At 38.7% G+C, this 26,136-nt stretch overlaps 1 protein-coding gene across 8 annotated transcripts in view; it reads left to right on the top strand.

Annotated features, from left to right (window-relative positions):
- The window catches only part of LOC126284616 (CB1 cannabinoid receptor-interacting protein 1-like), a 908,627-nt gene that overhangs the window by 862,001 nt on the left and 20,490 nt on the right, over positions 1-26,136 (top strand). For 3 of the 8 annotated variants that reach the window (XR_007551513.1, XR_007551514.1, XR_007551512.1), the window contains one exon: positions 2,630-2,786. The exons of the other annotated variants lie outside the window; for them this stretch is intronic. The gene's annotated coding sequence lies outside the window, so the exon portion shown is untranslated. The remainder of the gene's footprint in view (positions 1-2,629; positions 2,787-26,136) is intronic. 8 annotated transcript variants of the gene reach the window in all.

Here is a 26,136-nt window from a genome sequence, read left to right as displayed (position 1 = left end):
CACCATGCTTCTGTTCACTTCTATGTCTGCATAGATATCCTACAAGTCCTGTGAATATCTGTGATGCTCTGATTTTCTGCCAAAAGAAATTCAATGACAGCTCTCTGCTCTGCATGCAATCTGTTACAGATACCAATTTGAAGGCTACAGTGCTACCACCTGTCGGAACTGTAGGGGCAGAAGAGGGCATATTCCACAATGTCCCACAATAAATTCCACATTTTTTCAACCAAAATTGGATAAGAAAATAATGGTGGCAACACCTGTTGTATTTGCTCAGCTACACAGCTTCCTTGCTGTACAGCTTGAGATGCAGATGTCAGCATACTACCTTCAGAACTTACATTTTTAAACAATAGGTGTATGTGGATAAATATGGAGGTATTAAAGGCTTATCTTCCTTACAAAGCCATCTCATCCAAACTGGAATGTCATTCTAGAATGGTTTTCCTGTAAAACAGTATGACATATTAGAACATGTTCCTGCCTGTGCTGCTCATAAATTAACACACTAACATTATATATATATAGAAAGAAACTTCCACTGTCTGCCGGCACTTTCCCGCTTGGTAAGTCTTGGAATCTTTGTTTTTAATATATGTGTGTGTGTGTGTGTGTGTGTGTGTGTGTGAGAGAGAGAGAGAGAGAGAGAGAGAGAGAGAGAGAGAGAGAGAGAGAGAGAGCAGCTCAAGATGGTGAAGTGATAATCACATCATGGTAAAATCTATTTTTAGATGCAACACTGTTTCTAAAAACTACTGTGTTTTCCAATGGAGGCTGTGCTATAGAACAAAAATAGGACTGTCAAGCAGAAGCTTTGTAATGAACATAGACTCCACTAGCTATCGTTTGCTGAAAACAGTGTCAATCATAACCAATCTCCAGTGCACTCATTAGCAAGAGAACAGTGATGATTCGCTGAACACAGCAGGATGCTCTGCTCAATTGGTGTTTTCGGAACTATTTATAATGGGTCAAATCAGATCTTTTGCATCAAATCTCAACTGACCTGAGTGTACACCTATCTTCTTGCAAGGACATAGCATAAAATTAAAGAACACCTATGGTCACTGTAGTTAAAGGCCTTTGGAAGCATATTCCATAGTGTTATCTGAACTGTGCCTAGCTGCATACTGCTGCATTTCAGCCTTTCAACCCAATGAACTACTTACACTGTAAATTGGTTTTGTCAACATTGAGGCATGTCTTACAATTTGCCATCTTGGAATTTGCCTTACCACAGTAATGTCATTTTCCAGCTATGTAACACCATGTACTTGATGGTGCATGTTCAGGTAGGTGTTTTTAAATAGCGTCCTTATACTGGTCTTTAACAAGATATAACAGGCATCACGTTCTATTAAACAGTTAACAAAGTATCTGAAATTGATGTGACATAGTTTTCTATAGAACAAAAGTAATTTCTTCTGTAACTTGTAGTATCTATGGAAGTGTGATATAAGTTCTTCGCCCTTTGTTTTAATGAAGTCCATAATTTATGGTGATCAATGAACTCTCTCATCCAGCCGTGAAATTCTGTCTTGTTTTAGAAGAGTTATGACTAAGTGTAATGCAAATGTTTTACAATGTCATCACTTATTTTTTTAAAAAAATACTTCCTCACAAAGGGAAATAGTGCTGCTCACAGGCAAAGGGTTTCCATACTCTTAGCTGCATCTAGTATTTCATATGGGGGATCCAGATAACAAGCTGCTCATGTTATACACTAGTGTATTTGCAAATGATGTTCAGTTAGCATCACAAAAATTCAAAGCTTAGTGTCAAATGAATTAAGCAAAAAGATTACAGCAGTATCTCGTATCATCCTGGTCCTGAACATATTTCACAGTGCTGACCTTATTACTTGATCCCTTAAGAATTTTGATGTGGTTTTCTTATGATTCTTCAATGTACTTGTAAAAAGCAAGAGACAACATATATTTGGATCTTAACCATATATCCACACACATGTACTAGATCCCTGTCCAATTTGTCTTGATGTCCTAATGTTTTATCTTTCATAACGTGTTTTACTTGCCCTGGGATCACCAACATTTGCCCCACATATATATGTTCTTTTAAAATTAAGTCCATTGTTACTTGCCTCTCTTCTCACATGCTGTATTTATCCTCTTGTTTTATAATTTCATTTATTTTTGTGCACTTTTAGCTTTTATTTGTTGCTTTATTTTTTCTCTCAGTATTTTGTAGCATAGAGTAGAGTGAAACAGTTTTATGCTTTTCAGTTGGTTAATTCTAACATTTCATTAAATTTTCTCTTTATTCTTTACTTTTTCTCATTTCTTCTCTTTCTTCCATTTTTCCTTGTCTCTGTTTCCCCTATTATGTCACATTAACTCCTTTCCTAACTTCTCTCACTTGTGATCTGCAGCTGTTATACCTTGTTAGCCATCTTTCCCATACTACATTCACTCCAATCCTTCTGTATTCCATTTTCTGAGGAAATTTTAATTTTAATACCTGCACTTAGTCTTCAAAACTTTATTTTCGTCAGATTACACTTTCATCCATCACTGAGCAGTCCCTTTCACTTTCCTGTTCTTGGATGATAACTTTCCATGCACCCAATCCTTGCTCCCATCTTTCTTATGTAATACCCTGCCAACAGCAACGTGACGACTGGATACAGATCAACTGCCCACTTTTAACAAGGATCAAGACAGGAATTTGGATGGTTCTCTAACCAAGGTCATGACCATCATTTGCCCGCAGAAATAAATCAGCACAGAAAACATGACTGAGGATATTTTTACCTGGATTTAAAGGTGAGTCTTCTGAAATGCATATCCACTGTTCCAATGTTGTATTTTCTCCAGATTTCTGCAGTTGCAGATATAATAAGTCACTAACTGATGATTTAGTGAAGATTTAAATTAGTGTTTTCCTTCCACTTCTCATACAAAGCACCTTACATTTTTTAGAAATGTACCTTGACTCTCACTTCCTTGCATACGCTACTAAGCACAAAATAATTTTTTTCATGTTTTATGTGCCCAATGTTATTTTATAATATTTCATGAAGTACAGTTCTTCATCAGTGAAAATAATTCTCTATATCATAACACAGATGACACGTTGCTTTATCGAAAGGACAAATTGTTTTCAGTATTCGAGTAACACACATCCATCTGCTTCATTTTGCCCGCTCCATTGTTTTGCATACCAGCAGTGGGAAGCACTATGTCTTGCATGCCTGGCACTACAAAAATAGCAATGCACTGAATGACTGTTTAAAATAAAAGTAAAAAACTATTGTAAGAGGACATATCTGCATACTTGGTAGTGCAGAAACTAAAACACTGGAGTAGGACTGACAGGCACAACTAAATAACAGCTAGTTTTCAAATTCCTGAATACACCCAATAATCAGCTGTTGATAATTATAAGCCAATCATGAGTCATCATCATTATTTCCTTGGGCCTTTGCCCCACTTCAATGCATTTCAGCCCTGTTACTATGGATTTGGCACTGTTAGTTTCAGAGGGTGGCTGGATGCCCACCTTTCCTGCCTCCTCACCCCACCCCAGCACAGAATTAGTGTACCCCAGCTGTCTGCGTCTAGTGTAAGCCATGAAATAGTGCAAATGAATGTTTGCAAATGTCTGCGAGTTATGTAACTGAGGTGGGACATGGGGACCAGCCCAGTATTCACCTAGTGGGACGTGGAAAACCACCAAAAAACCACATCCAGGCTGCCCGGCATACCAGCCCTCTTTGTTAGTCTGCTGGGTGGATTCAATCCAGAGCTGGTGCGCCTACCTGAGTCCAGGATGAAGCACATTAACGTTCTCGGTTAACCTGGAGGGTCAATAAGCCAATCATGAGTGTTTACAAAAATAGATAATGAAGTCCACATGGAATGAATGGCAAATAAATTTAGAGAATCGGATGAAAAAATGGAGGGAGGAGTGTGAAACATTATTGGAAAAGAACAAATACAGAAACAGGAAGAAAGAGATGAAAGAGAAAAAAGTCACTAGTGCATTAATGGTGGAATTTTAAAAAACATATTTTCTTTTAGTCTACTGTTACTTCCCTGCCTTTTTAACACCTTGATTTTATTCTGATCTAGGGCTTGGGACATTTCTGTTTCCCTTCAGCATTTGTAGAACATATGCTTTAACTTTTATTTTCCAGTTTCTTATCTTTCTCCTGGTGTTTTTTTTTTTTTTTTTTTTTTTTTTTTGAAAAATCTGGAAGCTACAGATATCAGTGTTGTCTAAATTTGTATTTCTCAATCTTCCTCAAAATACTCCATTTTCAGAGGCTCATAAGCAGAAACATCCAACCTGTTGCAGTCGTCGTTAATTCTCTGAATTGTATGTCTCTGAGAATGCATGAAGGAGGCACAGCACAGAAAGGATTCAAATTCATTATCTACTTGTTCTTAATGCTTTTTGCTCATTCTGTGACACAGTATCTAAGGTAGAAAGAACTGGGGATATGAATCCTCTCAGAATAGCATGACAATTTTCACTGCTGCTATATTTTTAGTCATCTTTACTGATCACAATCTACTTATTGTTGCATTTATCAAGTAACTGTTTTTGTACATGCTATTATGGGACTTCATCATAAAATTTATGTGGAGGAGAAGCAGACTGCACATTGTATCTGCAGACAACTAACTTAAAGAAAAACCTGAAATACTGAATACTGCGGTGTAAGGATGGGTTAAAAATAAATTAGTCTTTTTAGTTGCTTGCTCACTGTAGATGTGATGATTTCAAACTTCTACAGTTACATGAGGAGGTATGCCTGAAAGGCTGTACTGACCCTGGAAGGCCTCACATTTTCCCTGTCATCAGTGTCTGCTGTAACGAGAGAGACAGTGGTGGATTCTGCTGTTGCATAAAACAGCATAAAAAAATTTGTCATTAATGAGACGGTTAATGCTGTTGAAATTTGTCGCCATTTACTACTAAAATTTGGGAAAAGGCCCTTTCATGGCCCTATACGAATTATTGGTGTAAGGAGGTCAAGAAATGACAAAAGAGTGTTGAAAACTCTGCCTGTCTGTGCCATCCCCATGCCAGCTCAAGACAGAATATTAAGCCTATATGTGGACTTGTTGAAGGTAACGAGCAGTGTGTTTGAAAGCCTTTTGGAACCTTGACATCAGTTATGCAAATTTTCAGTCAATCATTTGGAATGAGGTACGTTATCCAAATGTGTCAACTTATTGTCTTCTGGAGTTGCTGAAACAAGAACAGAAAACTGTGCGCATTGTAGTTTCTCACACACTTTTCACAAAGTAAAAGGAAAAATAAAGATGCTGTTTCTTTGGAAAAAATTGTCACATGGTATGTGACTTTACTCAGTAATTGGACCGACAATTTTTTTAAAAAAATGCCTGTACAGAGTGACAAGGGAGCCCTTGTGAAAGTTAAAATGAATTTTTTTACTGATGAGGTCATGGCCATGACATTCTGGGACAGCAAAGGCATTCTGCTGGTTGTTTTTGTGCAGGAACATAGGATCATTAGTGTAGCTCACTACTGCCATCTTTTTAATGCTGCTCACTACTGCCATCTTTTCTGTGCAGTTCAAGCTGCCTACTGCACAAAACAGTGTTACCCCCAAATCAAATGTGTGTTCCTCTACCATGACAATGCCAGATCTCACAGCACATGGTAACCCAGCAAACAGTGGTCAACATGGCTTGCATCGCTCTTGAAGATCAAGCCTGGAGCTCAGCCTTGTTGCTCTCAGATTACCATATGTCTGGGCCACTGGGGAAGGATTACAATCAATAATCTTAAGTCATGTTCTCATAGTTAATTTGAACATACAGTTAAAAATCCGTTGGCCAATAGCAAAAGTGGGTCAATAAGATCAGTTTTATGTAGAAATAACAAAACAGAACATTTGAATTAATTCTGCATCATAGATCTTTTTTGGTAATAACACAACCCCTTTCCTTTGCTTGCATTTATCACCAATCTCTTGCCCAGTGCAAAGTCTCAAGCGAATGGAAAAAAGTGAATCTGGGACTTCAGCAGCTTTCTGAGTGCAAACCTACACCTGTTTCCTGCCTGGATTCTTGCCATTATTTCCTGGCCCGTCTCATTCCTTTCAATATAATAAATTTTCTTGAGATGGAAAACTTTCTGTCCACAAATCAATATGGATTTACAAAAACATTGCTCACACAAAACACAACTTGCCCTTTTCTCACAAAATATCCTGTGAACCAAGGACAAAGACCAAAAGACAGATTCCATATTCCTAGACTTCTCGAAAGCATTTGACATGGTGCCCAACTGCTCACAGTTAATGAATAAATGAGCATAAGGAATAAGTTCCCAGATATGTGAGTGGCTCAAACACTCCTTATGTAATGGAACCCAGTATGTTGTCCTTGTCAGCAAGTGTTCATCGGAGACAAGGATATCATCAGGAGTGCCCCAGGGAAGTGTGAGAGGACCACTCTTATTGTCTATACACATAAATGATGTGATATAAGGTTGAGTAGCTATTTGAGATTGTTTGCTGCTGACATTGTGGTGTTTATTGCAAGGTATTGTCATAGAGTGACTGCAAGAGGATACAAGATGTGTTCACAAAATTCCTAGTTGGTTTGATAAATGGTAGCTTGCTCTAAATGTAGAAAAATAAAAGTTAATACAGAAGAGTGGGTGAAACAATCCCATAAGGTTTGAATACAGCATTAGTAGTGCTGATTGACAAAATTATGCTGATTAAATATCTGGGTGTAATGTTTCAATGTGATATGAAATGGAATGAGCATGTGAGGATGGTAGAAGGAAAGGCGAATGGTCAACTTCAGTTTATTGGGAGAATTTTAGTAAAAGTGTGCTTCATCTGTAAAGGAGATCATGTATGCAACATTAGTGCAACCCATCCTTGAGTACTGCTTGAGTGTTTGGGATCCCTGCCAAGTCAGATTAAAGGAAAACAATGAAGCAGTTCAGAGGAGGATACTACATTTTTTACCAGTAGATTCTCAACAGGATGATTGCAAAATGATTCTGCTGCCACCAATGTACATTTTGCATAAAGCCTGTGAAGATAAGAGAAATTAGGGCTCATATGGATGGAAATAGACAATCATTTTTCCCTCCCTCTATTTGTGAGTGGAACATGAAAGGAAATGACTAACAGTGGTACAATGCACCTTCCACAACACACCATATGGTAGCTTGCAAAGTATATAAGTACATGTAGATGTAGATGTAGAAACTGTGTGATAGCATTTAGTAGGAGATTCAGTGAAATCTAAACAATGAAATTTTAAATAATATAAAGGAAAAGGAGTAAATATGATTTTTTAAAGTAGGGGGTTGCCTGTTATGTGTAGTGATAGAGCAGAATGTGATGGAAATGAGTGATGAAATTAAGTTTTTATTTAATGTAGCAATTGGGAATATCTGTTAACTCTTATTAAATCAGTTTCTTTGGTGGACATCTCATATGAATTAACATCATTAATGACAGTTTCAAAGATCAAATATCTGATCTTCAGTTTTGTTGGTTATAGGATAGTAAGTTACATCCTGGTAATATAAATTTAACAAGTGGATTCTTGCAAAGAGGAAAACAGCAGCCAGTCATTTCTTTGCAAGAATCAAACTGTATTTTGTACATAACCACAGTTTCAAAATGTTAGTTTTTGATGGAATACACTAACTAACTTCATCTGAACAGGCCACAGGAGGGGCTGCATCACTGACTGACCACATGTCATCCTCAGCTGATAGGTGTCACTGAATATGGATATGGAATGGCATTTGGTTAGCAGACGGGTCTCCCAGCTGTTGTCAGTTTTTGTGACCAGAGCTACTACTTCTCAATAAAGTAGCTCCTCAACTGACCTCAAAAGGGTGGAGGGCACTCCACATGGCAACAGCGCTGGGCAGACCTTGACGGTGATCCATCCGTGTCCAAGCCAAGCGCAACAGTGCTTAACTTTGGTGATCTATTGGGAACCAGTGTTAACACTGTAGAAAGGCCATTGTCTTTTGATGAACTAGCAAATAATATAAATTTTGTTATAATCTGAAGGACTCAGTGAAATAAGACAAACCTAATGCAACATTAAATTAATTCAGTGACCAGTCATAAATACACCACCATAAATATTGAAAGAGATCTATTTTGAAGCATTAAAGAAAGTGCATGGGGGCAGTATCATTAATATTCCCACTTAAGGAAGGAATTGAGTCCTGCACGAACATAACATATGAGCTTAATTGTTAATACATGCTTACATAATGCCAGCAGAATCTAGAACCGATAATAAGGAAATATACAGGATGTCTCTCCTGTGGATCGCTACACACACATCCTCTGGTGTTCCAGCAGATACTTCCAGTTTAGTTTTTGCAGTTTGTACCTGGTGTCACCCCCCATGAACCATGGACCTTGCCGTTGGTGGGGAGGCTTGCATGCCTCAGTGATACAGATGGCCGTACCGTAGGTGCAACCACAACGGAGGGGTATCTGTTGAGAGGCCAGACAAACATGTGGCTCCTGAAGAGGGGCAGCAGCCTTTTCAGTAGTTGCAGGGGCAACAGTCTGGATGATTGACTGATCTGGCCTTGCAACAATAACCAAAACGGCCTTGCTGTGCTGGTACTGCGAACGGCTGAAAGCAAGGGGAAACTACAGCCGTAATTTTTCCCGAGGGCATGCAGCTCTACTGTATGGTTAAATGATGATGGCGTCCTCTTGGGTAAAATATTCTGGAGGTAAAATAGTCCCCCATTCGGATCTCCGGGCGGGGACTACTCAGGAGGACGTCGTTATCAGGAGAAAGAAAACTGGCGTTCTATGGATCAGAGCGTGGAATGTCAGATCCCTTAATCGGGCAGGTAGGTTAGAAAATTTAAAAAGGGAAATGGATAGGTTAAAGTTAGATATAGTGGGAATTAGTGAAGTTCGGTGGCAGGAGGAACAAGACTTCTGGTCAGGTGAATACAGGGTTATAAATACAAAATCAAATACGGGTAATGCAGGAGTAGGTTTAATAATGAATAAAAAAATAGGAGTGCGGGTAAGCTACTACAAACAGCATAGTGAACACATTACTGTGGCCAAGATAGACACAAAGCCCATGCCTACTACAGTAGTACAAGTTTATATGCCAACTAGCTCTGCAGATGATGAAGAAATTGATGAAATGTATGATGAGATAAAATAAATTATTCAGGTAGTGAAGGGAGACGAAAATTTAATAGTCATGGGTGACTGGAATTCGTCAGTAGGAAAAGGGAGAGAAGGAAATATAGTAAGTGATTATGGGTTGGGGCTAAGAAATGAAAGAGGAAGCTGTCTGTTAGAATTTAGCACAGAGCATAACTTAATCATAGCTAACATTTGGTTCAAGAATCATAAAAGAAGGTTGTATACATGGAAGAACCCTGGAGATACTAAAAGGTATCAGATAGATTATATAATGGTAAGACAGAGATTTAGGAACCAGGTTTTAAATTGTAAGACATTTCCAGGGGCAGATGTGGACTCTGACCACAATCTATTGGTTATGACCTGTAGATTAAAACTGAAGAAACTGCAAAAATGTGGGAAATTAAGGAGATGGGACCTGGATAAACTGAAAGAACCAGAAGTTGTACAGAGTTTCAGGGACAGCATAAGGGAACAATTGACAGGAATAGGGGAAAGAAATACAGTAGAAGAATAATGGGTAGCTCTGAGGGATGAAATAGTGAAGGCAGTAGAGGATAAAGTAGGTACAAAGACGAGGGCTAGTAGAAATCCTTGGGTAACAGAAGAAATATTGAATTTAATTGATGAAAGGAGAAAATATAAAAATGCAGTAAATGAAGCAGGCAAAAAGGAATACAAACGTCTCAAAAATGAGATCGACAGGAAGTGCAAAATGGCTAAACAGGGATGGCTAGAGGACAAATGTAAGGATGTAGAAGCTTATCTCACTAGGGGTAAGATAGATACTGCCTACAGGAAAATTAAAGAGACCTTTGGAGAGAAGAGAACCACGTGTATGAATATCAAGAGCTCAGATGGCAACCCAGTTCTAAGCAAAGAAGGGAAGGCAGAAAGGTGGAAAGAGTATATAGAAGGTTTATACAAGGGCGATGTACTTGAGGACAATATTATGGAAATGGAAGAGGATGCAGATGAAGACGAAATGGGAGATAAGATACTGCGTGAAGAGTTTGACAGAGCACTGAAAGACCTGAGTCGAAACAAGGCCCCCGGAGTAGACAACATTCGATTAGAACTACTGACGGCCTTGGGAGAGCCAGTCATGACAAAACTCTACCAGCTGGTGAGCAAGATGTATGAGACAGGCGAAATACCCTCAGACATCAAGAAGAATATAATAATTCCAATCCCAAAGAAAGCAGGTGTTGATATATGTGAAAATTACAGAACAATCAGTTTAATAAGTCACAGCTGCAAAATACTAACGCGAATTCTTTACAGACGAATGGAAAAACTAGTAGAAGCTGACCTCGGGGAAGATCAGTTTGGATTCCGTAGAAATGTTGGAACACGTGAGGTGATACTGACCTTACGACTTATCTTAGAAGAAAGATTAAGAAAAGGCAAACCTACGTTTCTAGCATTTGTAGACTTAGAGAAAGCTTTTGACAATGTTGACTGGAATACTCTCTTTCAAATTCTGAAGGTGGCAGGGGTAAAATACAGGGAGCGAAAGGCTATTTACAATTTGTACAGAAACCAGATGGCAGTCATAAGAGTCGTGGGGCATGAAAGGGAAGCAGTGGTTGGGAAGGGAGTGAGACAGGGTTGTAGCCTCTCCCCGATGTTATTCAATCTGTATATTGAGCAAGCAGTAAAGGAAACAAAAGAAAAATTTGGAGTAGGTATTAAAATTCATGGAGAAGAAGTAAAAACTTTGAGGTTCGCCGATGACATTGTAATTCTGTCAGAGACAGCAAAGGACTGTAAAATGAACATCAACAAAAGTAAAACGAGGATAATGGAATGTAGTCGAATTAAATCGGGTGATGCTGAGGGAATTAGATTAGGAAATGAGACACTTAAAGTAGTACAGCAGTTTTGCTATTTAGGAAGTAAAATAAGTGATGATGGTCGAAGTAGAGAGGATATAAAATGTAGACTGGCAATGGCAAGGAAAGCGTTTCTGAAGAAGAGAAAGCTGTTAACATCGAATATAGATTTATGTATCAGGAAATCGTTTCTGAAAGTATTTGTTTGGAGTGTAGCCATGTATGGAAGTGAAACATGGATGATAACTAGTTTGGACAAGAAGAGAATAGAAGCTTTTGAAATGTGGTGCTACAGAAGAATGATGAAGATAAGGTGGATAGATCACGTAACTAATGAGGAGGTATTGAATAGGATTTGGGAGAAGAGAAGTTTGTGGCACAACTTGACTAGAAGTAGGGATCGGTTGGTAGGACATGTTTTGAGGCAGCAAGGGATCACAAATTTAGCATTGGAGGGCAGCGTGGAGGGTAAAAATCGTAGAGGGAGACCAAGAGATGAATACACTAAGCAGATTCAGAAGGATGTAGGTTGCAGTAGGTACTGGGAGATCAAGAAGCTTGCACAGGATAGAGTAGCATGGAGAGCTGCATCAAACCAGTCTCAGGACTGAAGGCAACAACAACAACAACAACCTGGTGTCAGCCCAAACAAATACTGCACATCATATCTTTCACACAACACTCAGTGTCGATGGAAACCATCTGCTTGTTTTCCGTTATGAGCAAAATGATTTTGATAGCAGAATTTTACATACCAATTTGATTGAGTAGTCTCAGATTAGTCCAGTATTTTTTTTTCATTGATCTGTATTAACAGGGACAGTATAACATGAAAAATAACCAGTACTCCAGCAATAACAGTAACACTCATGTACGTGCCCAACTACTATCGCCAAGCACAGCATTGTTCAGTTGCTGCTAGAGTACCAATTATACTTCACATTTTACTGTTTCTGGTAATATATATCGATAAAACAAATACCCTAAACTAATTTGGGACTGCTCAATTGAATGGGCACATATAATCCCACTTTAAAAATTATTTTGTCCATAATGGGAAACAAACTGATGTATCCTGTCATCCCTGGGTGTCGTACGCAAGACTTGATGAGCAGCGTCTGTTTGGCTGACACATTGCAAAAACGAAATTGCAAATATCTGCCAAAACACCAGATGAAACCCATCTGTTGCCTCATACATAGAGAAGTGCGTGTGCAGAAAATGAGCTAAAGTAATTTTTTGGGGAGTTAGGAGCCTTAAATACCATGGTTGGAAATATGTTATGCAACAGTAAATAGTATATTTTATGACCCAACCATTAAAACACCACCCAATGGCAAACAAAATGAGATGAGCCTACTGAAGCACATGAAAATATTGAAAACTGGGACGTAGACAAACTCATAAAACACAGCATAACTCATAAAATGAAGAGTGAAGCAATGAATGAAAATTTGCAACCAGGCTGGGATTTGAAAATGAGTCTTCTGCTTACTAGGAAACTGCTCTAACCACTACATTGCCCTAGCACCCACCTTAGCATGCCTACCTCCTGAATCCAAATTCACATTTACTCCTTAGCCCACATGGTATTCCCCTGAAACTGAAACGGCATTGCAAAGAGTCTCCAAATGTAATGGAATAGCACCTCAGCATCGAATAAAATGGGTCATCCTGTCTGAAATCCAGATGTAGGTACTATAATCAAACGAAACTATATGGCTCCAGAGACATTTTCATGTTTCAAACATCTACAGTATCAATCTGCATATACAGGGTGGTCCATTGATTATGACTGGGCCAAATATCTCACAAAATAAGCGTCAAAAGAAAAAACTACAAAGAACAAAATTTGTCTAACTTGAAGGGGGAAACCAGGTGGCACTATGGTTGGCCCACTAGATGGCGCTGCCATAGGTCAAATGTGTTTTTTTTTTTTAAAAAAAATAGGAACCCCCATTTTTTATTACATATTCGTGTAACACATAAAGAAATTTATTGGACCACTTTCTTCGCTTTATGATAGGTGGCACTGTAATAGTCACAAACATATGGCTCACAATTACAGGCAAACAGTTGATAACAGGTAGGTTTTTTAAATTAAAATACAGAACATAGGTACGTTTGAACATTTTATTTCGGTTGTTCCAATTTGATACATGTACCTTTGTGAACTTATCATTTCTGAGAATGCATGCTGTTAAGCGTGATTACCTGTAAATACCACATTAATGCAATAAATGCTCAAAATGATGTCTGTCAATCTCAATGCATTTGGCAATATGTGTAACGACATTCCTCTCAGCAGCAAGTAGTTTGCCTTTCGTAATGTTTGCACATGCATTGACAATTTGCTGACGCTTGTTGTCAGGCATTGTCGGTGGGTCACGGTAGCAAATATCCTTCAATTTTCCCCGCAGAAACAAAGTCTGGGGAAGTCAGATCTAGTAAACATGATGACCAATCCACCTGTCATGAAATATGCTATTCAATACTGTATCAACCGCATGCAAGCTATGTGCCGGACATCCATCATGTTGGAAGTACATCGCCATTCTGTCATGCAATGAAACACCTTGTAGTAACATCGGTAGAACATTACGTAGGAAATCAGCGTACATTGCAACATTTAGATTGCCATAGATAAAATGGGGGCCAATTATCCTTCCTCCCATAATGCTGCAACATACCTTAACCTGCCAAGGTCGCTGATGTTCCACTTGTTGCAGTCATCATAGATTTTCTGTTGCCCAGTAGTGCATATTATGCTGGTTTACGTTACCACTGTTGGTGAATGATGCTTTGTTGCTAAATAGAATGCGTGCAAAAGATCTGTCATCGTCCCGTAGCTTCTCTTGTGCTCAGTGTCAGAACTCTACACGACATTCAAATTCATCACCATGCAATTCCTTATGCGTAGAAATAGGGGTCAGGTGCAATCATTGTTGATGTAGCATTCTCAACACCGACGTTTTTGAGATTTCCGATTCTCGCGCAATTTGTCTGCTACTGATGTGCAGATTAGCCATGACAACAGCTAAAACACCTACTTGGGCAGCATTATTTGTTGCAGGTCATAGTTGACCTTTCACACATGGCTGAACACTTCCTGTTGCCTTAAATAATGTAACTATCCGGCGAATGGTCCGGACACTTGGATGATGTCGTCCAGGATACCGAGCAGCATACATAACACACGGCTGTTTGGCATTTTGATCATAACAGCCATACATCAACAGGATATTGACCTTTTCTGCAATTGGTAAATGGTCCATTTTAACACGGGTAATGTATCACGAAGCAAATACCGCCCGCACTGGTGGTATGTTACGTCATACCACATACCTATACGTTTGTGACTATTACAATGCCATCTATCACAAAGAGAAAAAAGTGGTCCAACTAAAACATTCTTATTTCTTTACGTACTACACGAATATGTAATAAGAAAGGGGGTTCCTATTTTTTTTAAAACGCAGTTGATATCCGTTTGACCAATATCACCATCTAGCTGGCTAACCATAGTGCCATCTGGTTTCCATCTTCAAGCTAAACGAGTTTTGTTTTTGTAGTTTTTTTGTTTGATGCTTATTTTGTGAGATATTTGGCCCGGTTACTATCAATGGACCACCCTATATACATCATAGATGTTTGAGACTTGAAAAGGTCTCTGGAACCATACAGTTTCATTTTATGAAGGCACCTGTGCCTGGGTTTCAGGCACGATCTCCTGCTTCATACTGAAACACTACTCCAATACAGTTGGAGAGCCTCTGCAATGCTGTTCAAGTTAAGGGGGAATGTGATGGGGTAGTCAGTACAGTTCAGCAAAGCCACTGTATCAGGGTGACGTAGTGGTTAGCACATCTACCTAGTATGCAGGAAACCCAGGTTTGAATCCTGCCCTTGGTACAAATTTTTAGTCATTGCTGCAGTCAGCGTACATACATCATAAATGTTTGAGATTTGAAAAGGTCTCTCAAACATTTTAGTTTCATTTAAATAGAGTGTTGCTGTGTCTGTCTTCAGGATGTATTGCACACGAAAGTTAATCTCTCAGTTATCAAGGTGGCTTCACAGCTACCAATTAACAGAACTGAATCAAAGTTACCATATTTATTAAAAGTAATGAAATTCTTATGAATATTATCAACATAAAACACTTAAGTGCACTAACGATCCTTTACATACAAAGTTGTAAACAAAGTATTTTACTCATGCCAAAATCTAAGTTGTTTCAAGAGATGCTGGCTTGCATGGCATCATCCAGGAAGAAGGTGCTTGTAGATAGTTCACTATTAACACAAAGACAACTCACTTTTGTCTTGCAGCCCCCTCTCAATACCCAATTAGTGGAAGTATACCGTCATACTCTATTTCACTGCATGTGACCAGTGTTGTAGAGCAATGCAGCCACATTGGCTCCTTCTGTGAGCCTGACTGGAACTTCATTGTGGCTGTACTGTTTATTTCTGCTGAGCAGGCAACCCTGCAGACATGACTATACTGCAAGAGGTCACAGTCACCCTTGTCCTCCTAGGGGAGAAGTGGTGGAGTCATCTCAGTGTGCTAGAGATAACCCCTGGAAGTTATGTCAAGGAAGATGAGTCACCTTGGTGTCAACAACATTGACATTCATTGAGATGGTTTTGAAATCCTCAGCAAAGAACCTGTCGCTGGAGATGCGGTCCTGAGATATGGGAGACTGGCTGTGGGGCAATTGGAGGTATTGTGAGGGCAAAAAAAAAAAAAAAAAAAAAAAAAACGAACATGGCAGCATTTACATTGTTTGAGACAGGATCTAAAAGCTGATTTTAGTGCTTCTTGGCTTGGGCCACATGTACTGTTTGAGTGCCAGATGTGTTGTCTGAATTTCAAACATGGAGCAACCCAACAGCTTGGTAATTTGTGTCGGTATGCACAGTCACCCTGATGAGGTATCAAGGCAAATACCAGGTCATGCACCTTGAATTTGTGCATACAGAAGATACTTGGTTAGTTGCTAGGGGTCAAACCGTTTGACAATAGACAGGAGGGACCTTTGTGGCTGGCCATGTAGCTTGTCCACTGGACATTGATCATTTTGAGGTGTGTCACAATATGCAGATTAAAAACCAGTTAAAGTATCATCTCTGTTGTACTCATTAAACGACTTGATCATTTATGTCACAAAAGTCCTCATGAATCTCACTGCCAGACTGTTGTATGCTGGGTGAAATGGTGCTGACAAAATGTGTGTAATACAATTTCCTTCACAATATGTCTCAAATTCCAGAGAAGTGAATTGGGCACTGTTTTCAGTAACCAGTATGGAAGGTAAGCCTTCTATAGTAAACTCTTCATAGTGCCTATAACGTCTTTGAAGACAAACTGACTATAACTTGGAGATGTACTGAAATCTGCTAAAAGCATCCACTACAAGGAGCCTCCTAAAATAGTCAAGCAAAACCAAAGTGAAGCACTGTCCAAGGGTGAATGGGCTGTGGGCATGGGAAATACTTCTCAGATAGAACTGCTTGATGGTGTTGAAAGTTTGTGCAGATTGGAGTTCAATATTATTGTCAATTCCCTTCCACGAAATGTCTTCACTGGCTGTCCATTTTATGAAGACAACACCCCAATGACCTCAGTATACTCAATTCAACCCTTTTTATTGTAGATTCCTAGGAAAGGTGACTAGTTTTTCCATTCTCATCATGTAAGAGGAGAACCCCCATACAAACATTGATTCCATGCTTTCTATCCAATATGCCATCTTCTCAATGTTACAGAGTAGCATATTATTGACTGGTCACTGTATTTTGACGTAATGTTTGACATCCTACAGAATAAGGCCCCTGGGCATAAGAGTGGCAAGGGAAGTGGCACTAATAATGAGATGTTCCACTGTTACTTCTGTATCAGTGTCCATGTGGAAGCAGATTTAGGGTGCTACATCAAACAGTCCGTCGTATACAGATGGCTGGTGTGAAAGTACATTGGGTTCTTTTATGCTAAGTGGTGTTACGCTATCTTATCTCATATTAAATTTGACGAGGAACACAGCCCAACATTGAAGATGCCACACAGTTCCTTGTGTAATGCTACTACCAGCATTAAAGATGGAGGCCAAAGGCATGTGGTCCTTAAACATAAGAAATCTTCATCCATACATATAATCATGTAACTTTTAGAGAGTGGAAACAATGTTCAATGCCTCTTTGTTGATTTGGCTATCGTTTTTCTTTGCAGTGCGTGAAGTGTTTTCTAAGAAAAAACTGTCAGTCGTTCTGCCACACTGACTTTGTGTGAAGGATCAGCAGCCATGATGACTAACTTCTCTGGATTGTAATGAATTAAACAGTGGGTTTGGCGAGGGCCAGCTTAATCCTGTGAAATGTGTATTGACATTCAGTAGACCAGTTTCCAAACTGCTGCCAGAGCGGTTTTAAACAGCTGTAGCATGCGAAATCAATTTCCTATAATATTTGAGCTGACCCATAACAGACTCCAGCTGCTTCATATCAGTGGGAAGCAGTAACCTTCGAACAGCCTCAGTATGTTTCAGTATGGGTGTTATGTACTCAGTGCTGAATGTGTGTCCCAGGTACTCTATGCACCTAATTAAGAAAACACACTTTTCTCTGGTGCACTTTAGATTAGTGTGTACTAGAGGTTGAAAGATTATGCAAAGAAACTTGCTCCCTTTCTAGCTTCCCTTTTGAGCAATGAAAGGTACCTAACTACTGGAAACAAATGCAGCTCATTCCCATTTTTAAGAAAGGTTGTAAGACAGATCCACACAATCATAGACCTATATCATTGATGTCGATCTGTTACAGAACATGTTTTATACTCAAGAATTAAGACGTTTTTGGAAAATGAACAGCTCCTCTATAAAAATCAACATGGATTCCACAAAGAAAGATCCTGCAAAACTCAGCTCACTCTGTTCCTCCATGAGATCCACAGTGCAGTGGACAATGGCTCTCAGGCTGGTGCCGTGTTCCTTGACTTTGGTAAGGTATTTGACACCATCCCACATTGCTGCTTAATGAAAAAATATGCGCTTACAGAGTATCAGAGCAGCCCTGCGATTGAATTCAAGACTTTCTTGCAGATAGAACTCAACACATCGCTCTTAACAGCGGTGTGGGATTCTTACCAGGTAGGACTGACGGAGGACATCAAAAAAGTGCAAAGAAGGGCAGCTCGTTTCATGTTATCGTACAATTGGGGTGAGAGTGTCAGTGATATGATATGCGAGTTGGGGTGGCAGTCACTGAAACAAAGGTGGTTTTCTTTGCGGTGAGATCTATTTATGAAATTTCAATCACCAACTTTCTCTTCTGAATGTGAAAATATTTTGTTGACACCCACCTACATAAGGAGAAATGATCATCATAATAAAATAAGAGAAATCGGAGATTGAATAGAAAGATTTAGGTGTTCCTTTCACCCACGTGCCATTCGAGAGTGGAATGGTAGAGAAGTAGTATGAAAATGGTTCGATGGACCCTCTGCCAGGCACTTAAGTGTGAATTGCAGAGTAACTATGTAGAAGTAGAACTAAATTGACAGAGGTAAAGGTAATATCAGCAGTACCACAAGGACCATTGCTGTACACAATATAGATAAATGATCTAGTGGAAAGCGTCAGATGCTCTTTAAGGCTATTCGCAGATGATGCAGGTGTTTATACCAAAGTAGAAACACCAGTAGGTAGTAAGAATTTGCAGAACAACCTGCAGAGAATTGATGAATGTTGCAGACTCTGGCAGTTGACCCTGAATGTAAATAAATATAACATACTGCACATACATAGGAAAAGAAATCCACTACTGTACAGATAAACTATTGATGACAAACTGCTAGAGACAGCATCTGCTGTAAAATATCTAGACGTAACTATTCAGAGCCACCTTAAGTGGAATGACCATATAAAACAGATAGTGGGAAAAGCAGACACAAGACTCAGATTCATTGGAAGACTCTTAAGGAAATGTAACTCATCCATGAAGGAAGTGGCTTATAAGGCACTTGTTCACCCAATTCTTGAGTGTTGTTCATCTATCTGGGACTCCTATCAGGTAGGACTGATAGAGGAGATAGAGAAGATCCAATGAAAAGTGGAGCATTTCATCACAGGACCGTTTAGCTGATGAGAGAACGTTACAGAGATGCTAAACAAACTCCACTGGCAGACGTTACGAGAGAGGCGTTTTGCATCATGGAGAGATTTACTATTGAAATTTTGGGACAGCACTTTTCAGGAGGAGTCTGAAAACATATTACTTACCTCCACATACATCTCACATATTGACCATCAGGAGAAAATTCGAGAAACTAGAGTCAATATAGAGGCTTACCGACAATCATTCTTCCCATGCACTACTCACGAGTGGAACAGGGTTAGAGGGATCACATACCATTAGATGGCATCCATTGTTGGCATCCAGAATGGCACTAGTTAATTGTTCAAGATATCATTGGTAAGTGGCCAGAGTGCTAAAGATGCCAAATGACAACATCCTACATTGAAAAACATGTTGTTGTTCATTCATGCATAATTGAAGATAAGCTTTGGTTGGATCAATTTTGGCAAAAATTGTATCTCCACCGCTTTTTTTTTTAGAAAGCACTATTGGTGCAGCCCATGGGCTACTCATGATTGGTTTCAGTACATATTCTTCCTATCAAATTAAGTTTATCTTCCATAGCAGAAGGCACGTTACACACTTTGCTAAGCTTGGTTACCAGTTTAAGCTTTGGTGGGACATGTGCTCCATAAGCCTTGACACTTAAAGTTTTGCCATCAAATATTGTTGTATATTTGCTTAATAAATCCATAATGTGAGTGTGGAGTTCCATAGCCTGTACCTAACAGGCACAGTCATATAATACAAGGCTCGATTTAGAGAACAATCCACACTTAGAAAATTATTAGCTTCATGCAACTTGACCACAGTGAATCTTGCTGAGACTGTAATAGCTTAATATTTCACATTAGCACAGAAATGACTGCAAACTACTACACTGTTGTTACTGTAAATGGCCATAACTGCAGCAAGCCTAACTGCCAGTACATTTGCAAATTTAAAAGTGTGGAAGATGAGCCTAAATCAATTTGTATTGGAATGGGAGTTCTATTGATTGCCACTTACAGAATTTAAGATTTAATGGTACTTAGCAAGACTGCAGTGAGTTGAAAAGTTTTGTGACATAAGCAAGCCAAGTCCTGTGCACTGTCTAGACCTGCACCATTAAGGGTACATTTACACACAGCCTCGCAGCTGGCAGCTCACTGCTTGCTGCTGGCACTACACTTCACATCTCACTCCTCAGCAAGAGCCTTGTTGCACTTAGACTGTAGCCTAGCTGCTAGCACATCAAATCTTGCACAGGCCTATTACTTCTTGCTGGGAACCTTTACCTTGCAGCTGTTCACAGCAGTAGTTGAGTGGATTATTTGCAGTGTATAAAGCAAAAAATATGTTCTACATGTTGTCTGATAACAACAATAATGGTTATTGACAAGGAGAAAGAAGAGGAGGTCCATATGCAAACTTTGAATGTATAGTGTCCACACTGCAGATATTTTTACCAGTTCAAACAAAAGCTCAAACACCATAAGAGCACTTTCTCAGACAATTACAAATGTCAAAATAACTTCTCCAGTTTATTTCAGATATTACCAATCCAGATTAGTATAAGATATGAAGAACTGACACAAAACTGTTAATGTAATTACAGTTGGAGAGCGATTCGTAGACCTGCTCACTTTGAGGTAATATTTCTTCAGTTGTTATCCATGTCTACATACATTGGATTTGCCACTTGTAGAATTTAATGCTGATATTCTAACCAAAAAATAAAATAAAATAAAATGATAAATTAGGCAAAACACAATGCAGTTATGATGATCTAAATGCCCCTGGTACCAGGTAGCTTTGTGTCCAAAAATGGGTTAAATAAGTACATGTTCAAAACCATCACTTGTAGCTCTCACATCGTTACTGACTGAGTATGGTGGTGTCATTGGTAGGATACAGTCTCAAAGAAGATTGTTTACAAAACACTCACAATCTATCCTAGAATATAGCTCAAGTTTGTGGGCTCCTTACCAAATAAGACTGTCAGCAGACATTGAAAGTATACAAAGGACAGCATGAACATGTTGGTTTGATTATGAGAGAGCATCATGGGAATGAAGAAAAGCTTGAGCTGAAAGATGCTTGAAGTTAAATCCAAACTATTTATAGAAAGTGTATGTACAATATTTCAAGTACCACTGTTAAGTAAGGAATCTAGGAAGATACTACACTTCCCTGTGTATCAATCTTGCAATTGTCACAAGGATAAAATTACTCTAATTAAAACGTGCACAGTTGTATTTGAGAAGACACTTTTCCCTTGCTCTGTACCTTAATGCGGGTCTGGTCACATTAATATGACCACTGCCTATGTTTGACATCAGTCTGCAGTACAGACGGCAGGTGGCAGCACTAGCAGTGGAGGGTATATACAGTGTGCTGGATCAGCATGGAAAACACTAGAGGCAGTGTCATAATGTGGAAATGGAGCAATTTATCTGACACCCAAAGGGGCATCATTATTGGCTTTCAGGTCAGAGGTGGGAGCATTGCCAAAACAGCTAAGTTTGGAAACACCTTGTGTGCTGCCATGGTTAAAGTGTACTGTACATGGTATAATGGTGCTATCCAAACCTGGCACCTGACACTGAGGCAACTATGTTGCACCAGGGGCCATAGATAACAGGGCTGAATGATGGCTGCGGAGATCTGTATGGATGAATAGATGTACAACTGTTGAGCAACCGACTGTCCAGAAGAAATACAGGGCTGCCAACAGTGTCTGCTCAACAGCTGTTCAGCGAACATTGCAGCTTATGAGTGTCCACACCAGATGCCTGGTTCATGAATCCATGCTGACTACTGTACACTGGTGATGAAGACAAGAAGTTACATAACAACAGCACAACTGGTTGTCCACTAAGTGGTGATGGATAAACTTTTCACACAAATTACGTTTTATGTTCCATCGGACAGATGGTGTGTACAGCTCTGCAACAATTGTCGGAAGGGTCCATGCTGGAGGAGCGTGTTTTGTTCTGGGGAATGTTTTTGTGGCATTCCTTGAGTATCTCATCATTCTGCAAAGCACAATAGATTAACAAAAATATGCATCTATCCTTGGGAACTATGTCCAGCCCTAAATGCAGATTTTTTTGTCGCTCGTCTGCCAGCACACAGCTCACATTGTACATGTGTGGTTCAAAGAGCACTAGGATGAGCTTACTGTACTCCCGTGGCCAAAAAATTCCCTGAGTTAAAATGTTGTTATGCAGGCTTTTGACAGGTGGGCACATTAATGTGTCAGGACTGTGTATATGGTACAACAGAAAGTAACTTCTGCCATGCACTTCACAGTAATTTGCAAGGCATGGATATAGGTGAAAATGTGGAAGACCAGACATATGCTGTGCGAGAAACCGAGCAACAAGGAACATTCAACATGGCATGGCTTGAAGTAGCCAACACAGCTCAAGTCTCAGAACATGTAGCAAAGATCTACATGTAGAATTACATGTAGCCTTTTTATAAAAGGTATTACACTTGACCTTGCAGTAATAGTAATTCTGATGCTTCTGACTGATGAAATACTTGGGAAATAAGCATATCTTAGTGTCAACTTGCTTTCCTGGTATGCCCTGCGAATGAATGACAGTCCGACCTACCTTACTGGGGCAGCATGAGCAATCTCACATTGGTTGTTATTCATTAGTCTGACAGATGGCTGAGGTATACTAGATTAGATTAGATTAATACTTGTTCCATAGATCATGAATTCGACACTTTGTAATGATGTGGAACGTATCAGGTTAATAAAAGATGTCTGTACAAGAAATTACATTACACAAAATATTGCATGACACTAATGATTAACTTTTTTTTTTTTTTTTTTTTTTTTTGTGATACTTAGTTTATATCTAAAAATTCAGCCAATGAGTAGAAGAAGTTGTCATCTAGAAATTCTTTTAATTTATTTTTAAATGTTAGTTGGCTATCTGTTAGGCTTTTGATACTGTTTGGTAGGTGCCCAAAGACTTTTGTGGCAGCATAATTTACCCCTTTCTGTGCCAAAGTCAGATTTAACCCTGCATAGTGAAGATCATCCTTTCTCCTGGTGTTATAGGTATGCACACTGCTATTACTTTTGAATTGGGTTGGATTATTATCAACAAATTTCATAAGGGAATATATATACTGTGAAGTTACTGTGAGGATCCCTAGATCCTTAAATAGATGTCTGCAGGATGACAGTGGGTGGGCTCCAGCAATTATTCTGATTACACGTTTTTGTGCAATGAATACTTTTCTACTCAACGATGAATTACCCCAGAATATGATGCCATACGAAAGCAGTGAATGAAAGTAGGCATAGTAAGCTAATTTACTGAGATTATTATCACCAAAATTTGCAATAACCCTAATAGCATACGTAGCTGAACTCAGACGTTTCAGCAGACCATCTATGTGTTGCTTCCAGTTTAACCTCTCATCAATGGACACACCTAAAAATTTTGAAAATTCTACCTTAGCTACAGACTTCTGTTCAAATTCTATATTTATTACTGGAGTTGTGCCATTTACTGTACGGAACTGTATATACTGTGTTTTATCAAAATTTAAAGAGAGTCCGTTTGCTGAGAACCACTTAATAATTTTGTGAAAAACATCATTTACAATTACAACACTTAGTAATGCTGTGGACATGATTGGTTGCTCAAAAGCATGTATGAGGTAAACATTTGTCTAACTAGGAGTTGTTCAACTTTAACAAACAAACAATCTTTCAAACATCATTACAGGAATGCACTAAAATCATGTCCCATCTTGGCCAATTAGCATGTGTTCCCTTACATTTATAATTGAGATACTGAAATTTGCAGTCAAGTTGATTCTGCAACTGAACACTACATTGCAGTGGCTTTTATGGCTTTTCATAACAGAACTGAAAAATTTATGACTTGCAATAGTCATATCAATCTGCTACTTATAACAATCTGGTAACTTCTCTTTTAGCTGAATGTGTGTCAGTTAGTTAGGTTCATGTTCCATGGATCATTTTGCATGATACATCAAAACGATGTGCAGTGAGTCTTTTTACACTCACATCACAAATTAATCTGTAAATGTGGCTACAAACTGACATTCCTAAGTTTTTTTTTAAAAAAATATGCAGATTTGAGTTAGTAATTCCTATCCATAACTTTCACACCTTACAATAATAGAAATTCTTCTATGAGGTAGAAGAAATTGTTAAGAAGAATTGTTTTAGTTTGTTTTCAAATTTTGTTTTGCTGTCTGTCAGACATTTTATATCACCAGGTATGTGATCAAAAATTTTAGTTGTAACATTGTGCACCTCTTTTTGTGCTGAAGACAACTTTAATGTGGATTAAAATGTTATTTTTCTTTCTGGTATTGTAATTATGTACATCAGTTTCCTTTTGGTCTATAGTGGGTTATTTACAACAAACTTTATGAGGGAATACAAGTACTGTGAAGCAACAGTCAGAATGCCCAACTTCTTAAACAGAGGTCTATAAGATGATTGTGGTTGAGGACTACATGTTATTCTTACTGCACATTTTTGAGTAATGAAGACTTAAGGATGAGTTACAAAAGAACATTATTCCATACGGCATTATTGAATGAAAATATACAAAATATCGCTACCAAAGATTTGCAATGATTCTAAATGTAAAAGTGGCTGAACTAAATTGTTCCAAAGTGTGTTTTTTCTGGTTAAAATTCTCATTGATATTGAGACCTAAGAATTTTCAAGTTTCCACCCTATTTATCACTTCCTTGCTATGTGTCACACTTGTCTTTAGTGTTGTACCAATAGATGTACAGAAATAAATATGTTGTGATTTTTTAAAATTGAGGGTGAGACCATCCATAGGAATCAGTCAATGATACATTTAATAATATGTTGACCATTTCTTCTGTTTTTATATGTATTTTACAATTCTTGTGTTCTCTGAAAAAAAGGACTAATTCTGCTTTTTATGTATTAGACAGCGGATCATTTACATGTGTGAGAAACAATAGTGGATCTAAGCTAGAACCTTAGGAAAGCCCATATGTGATTTCTCCCAAGTCAGAATCACACCCCTAGGCCATATTAGTTCAATTATGAAGTATAACTTTCTGCATCCTATTGGTTAGACATGACATTATTTATTGGTTGGATAGACCTTCAGTCCCATAAAACTGCAATTTATCTAGGAGGATACTGTGGTTCACACGGTCAAATGCATTAGATGGGTTGCGGAAAATACCAGCTGGTGTTATTACATTATTTAATGCTTGTAAAATTTTGTGAATGAATGTATAGTTGGCATTCTCAGTACAGCATCTCTTTTGAAACCCAAACTGTGATTTGCTGAGGATATTATTATTGCTAAGATGAGATAATATTGTAGAATACGGGAGGTCTGTTCAAAAAATTCAAGAACTTTGTCTACAAAATTTTTCTGTGCTTGCCTTTTACTTATAGTGCATAGTCTCCTTCAAAATACTCTCCTTCACAATTGATACACCACTCCCAATGCTGTTTCCACTTCTGGAAGCAGTCTTGGTATGTATCTTGCTGGATCGCATGATGCACCATCTGCAGATTTTCTTTTATCACGTCTGTCATTGCAAATCTTCGCCCTTTCAATGGGGTTTACAACTTCGGAAGTAAGAAAATGTCCACAGGGGCCAACTCATTTATTTGTACAAGCCGAAAGTTCTTCACAGATTGTGAGGTGAAAGTCTTTCTGGTCTTGACTCGTGGGTCGTGGGAGGAACTGGGCACCAACACAGTGCATTCCAAGATGCTGTGTCAGGATTTCAAGACATGATCCAACTAAAATGTTACATTCATCTCCAATCTCTCAGACAGTCAGTATTTGATTGGCATGCACAATTTCATTGAAGTTCCTGACATACACATCGTTGGTAAATGCCGAAGGGTGTCCTGAACAAGGGTCATCTTTAACTTCCGTCCAGCATTTTTAAACCATGTGACCCATTTGTAACACCAAATAAAGCTTAAGCACTCATCACTGTAGGCTTT

Source organism: Schistocerca gregaria, chromosome 8 (genome assembly GCF_023897955.1).
Source record: "Schistocerca gregaria isolate iqSchGreg1 chromosome 8, iqSchGreg1.2, whole genome shotgun sequence".
NCBI lineage: Eukaryota > Metazoa > Arthropoda > Insecta > Orthoptera > Acrididae > Schistocerca > Schistocerca gregaria.
The sequence above is the reverse complement of the archived record's forward strand: the minus strand, read 5'-3'. Positions and strand labels throughout refer to the sequence as shown.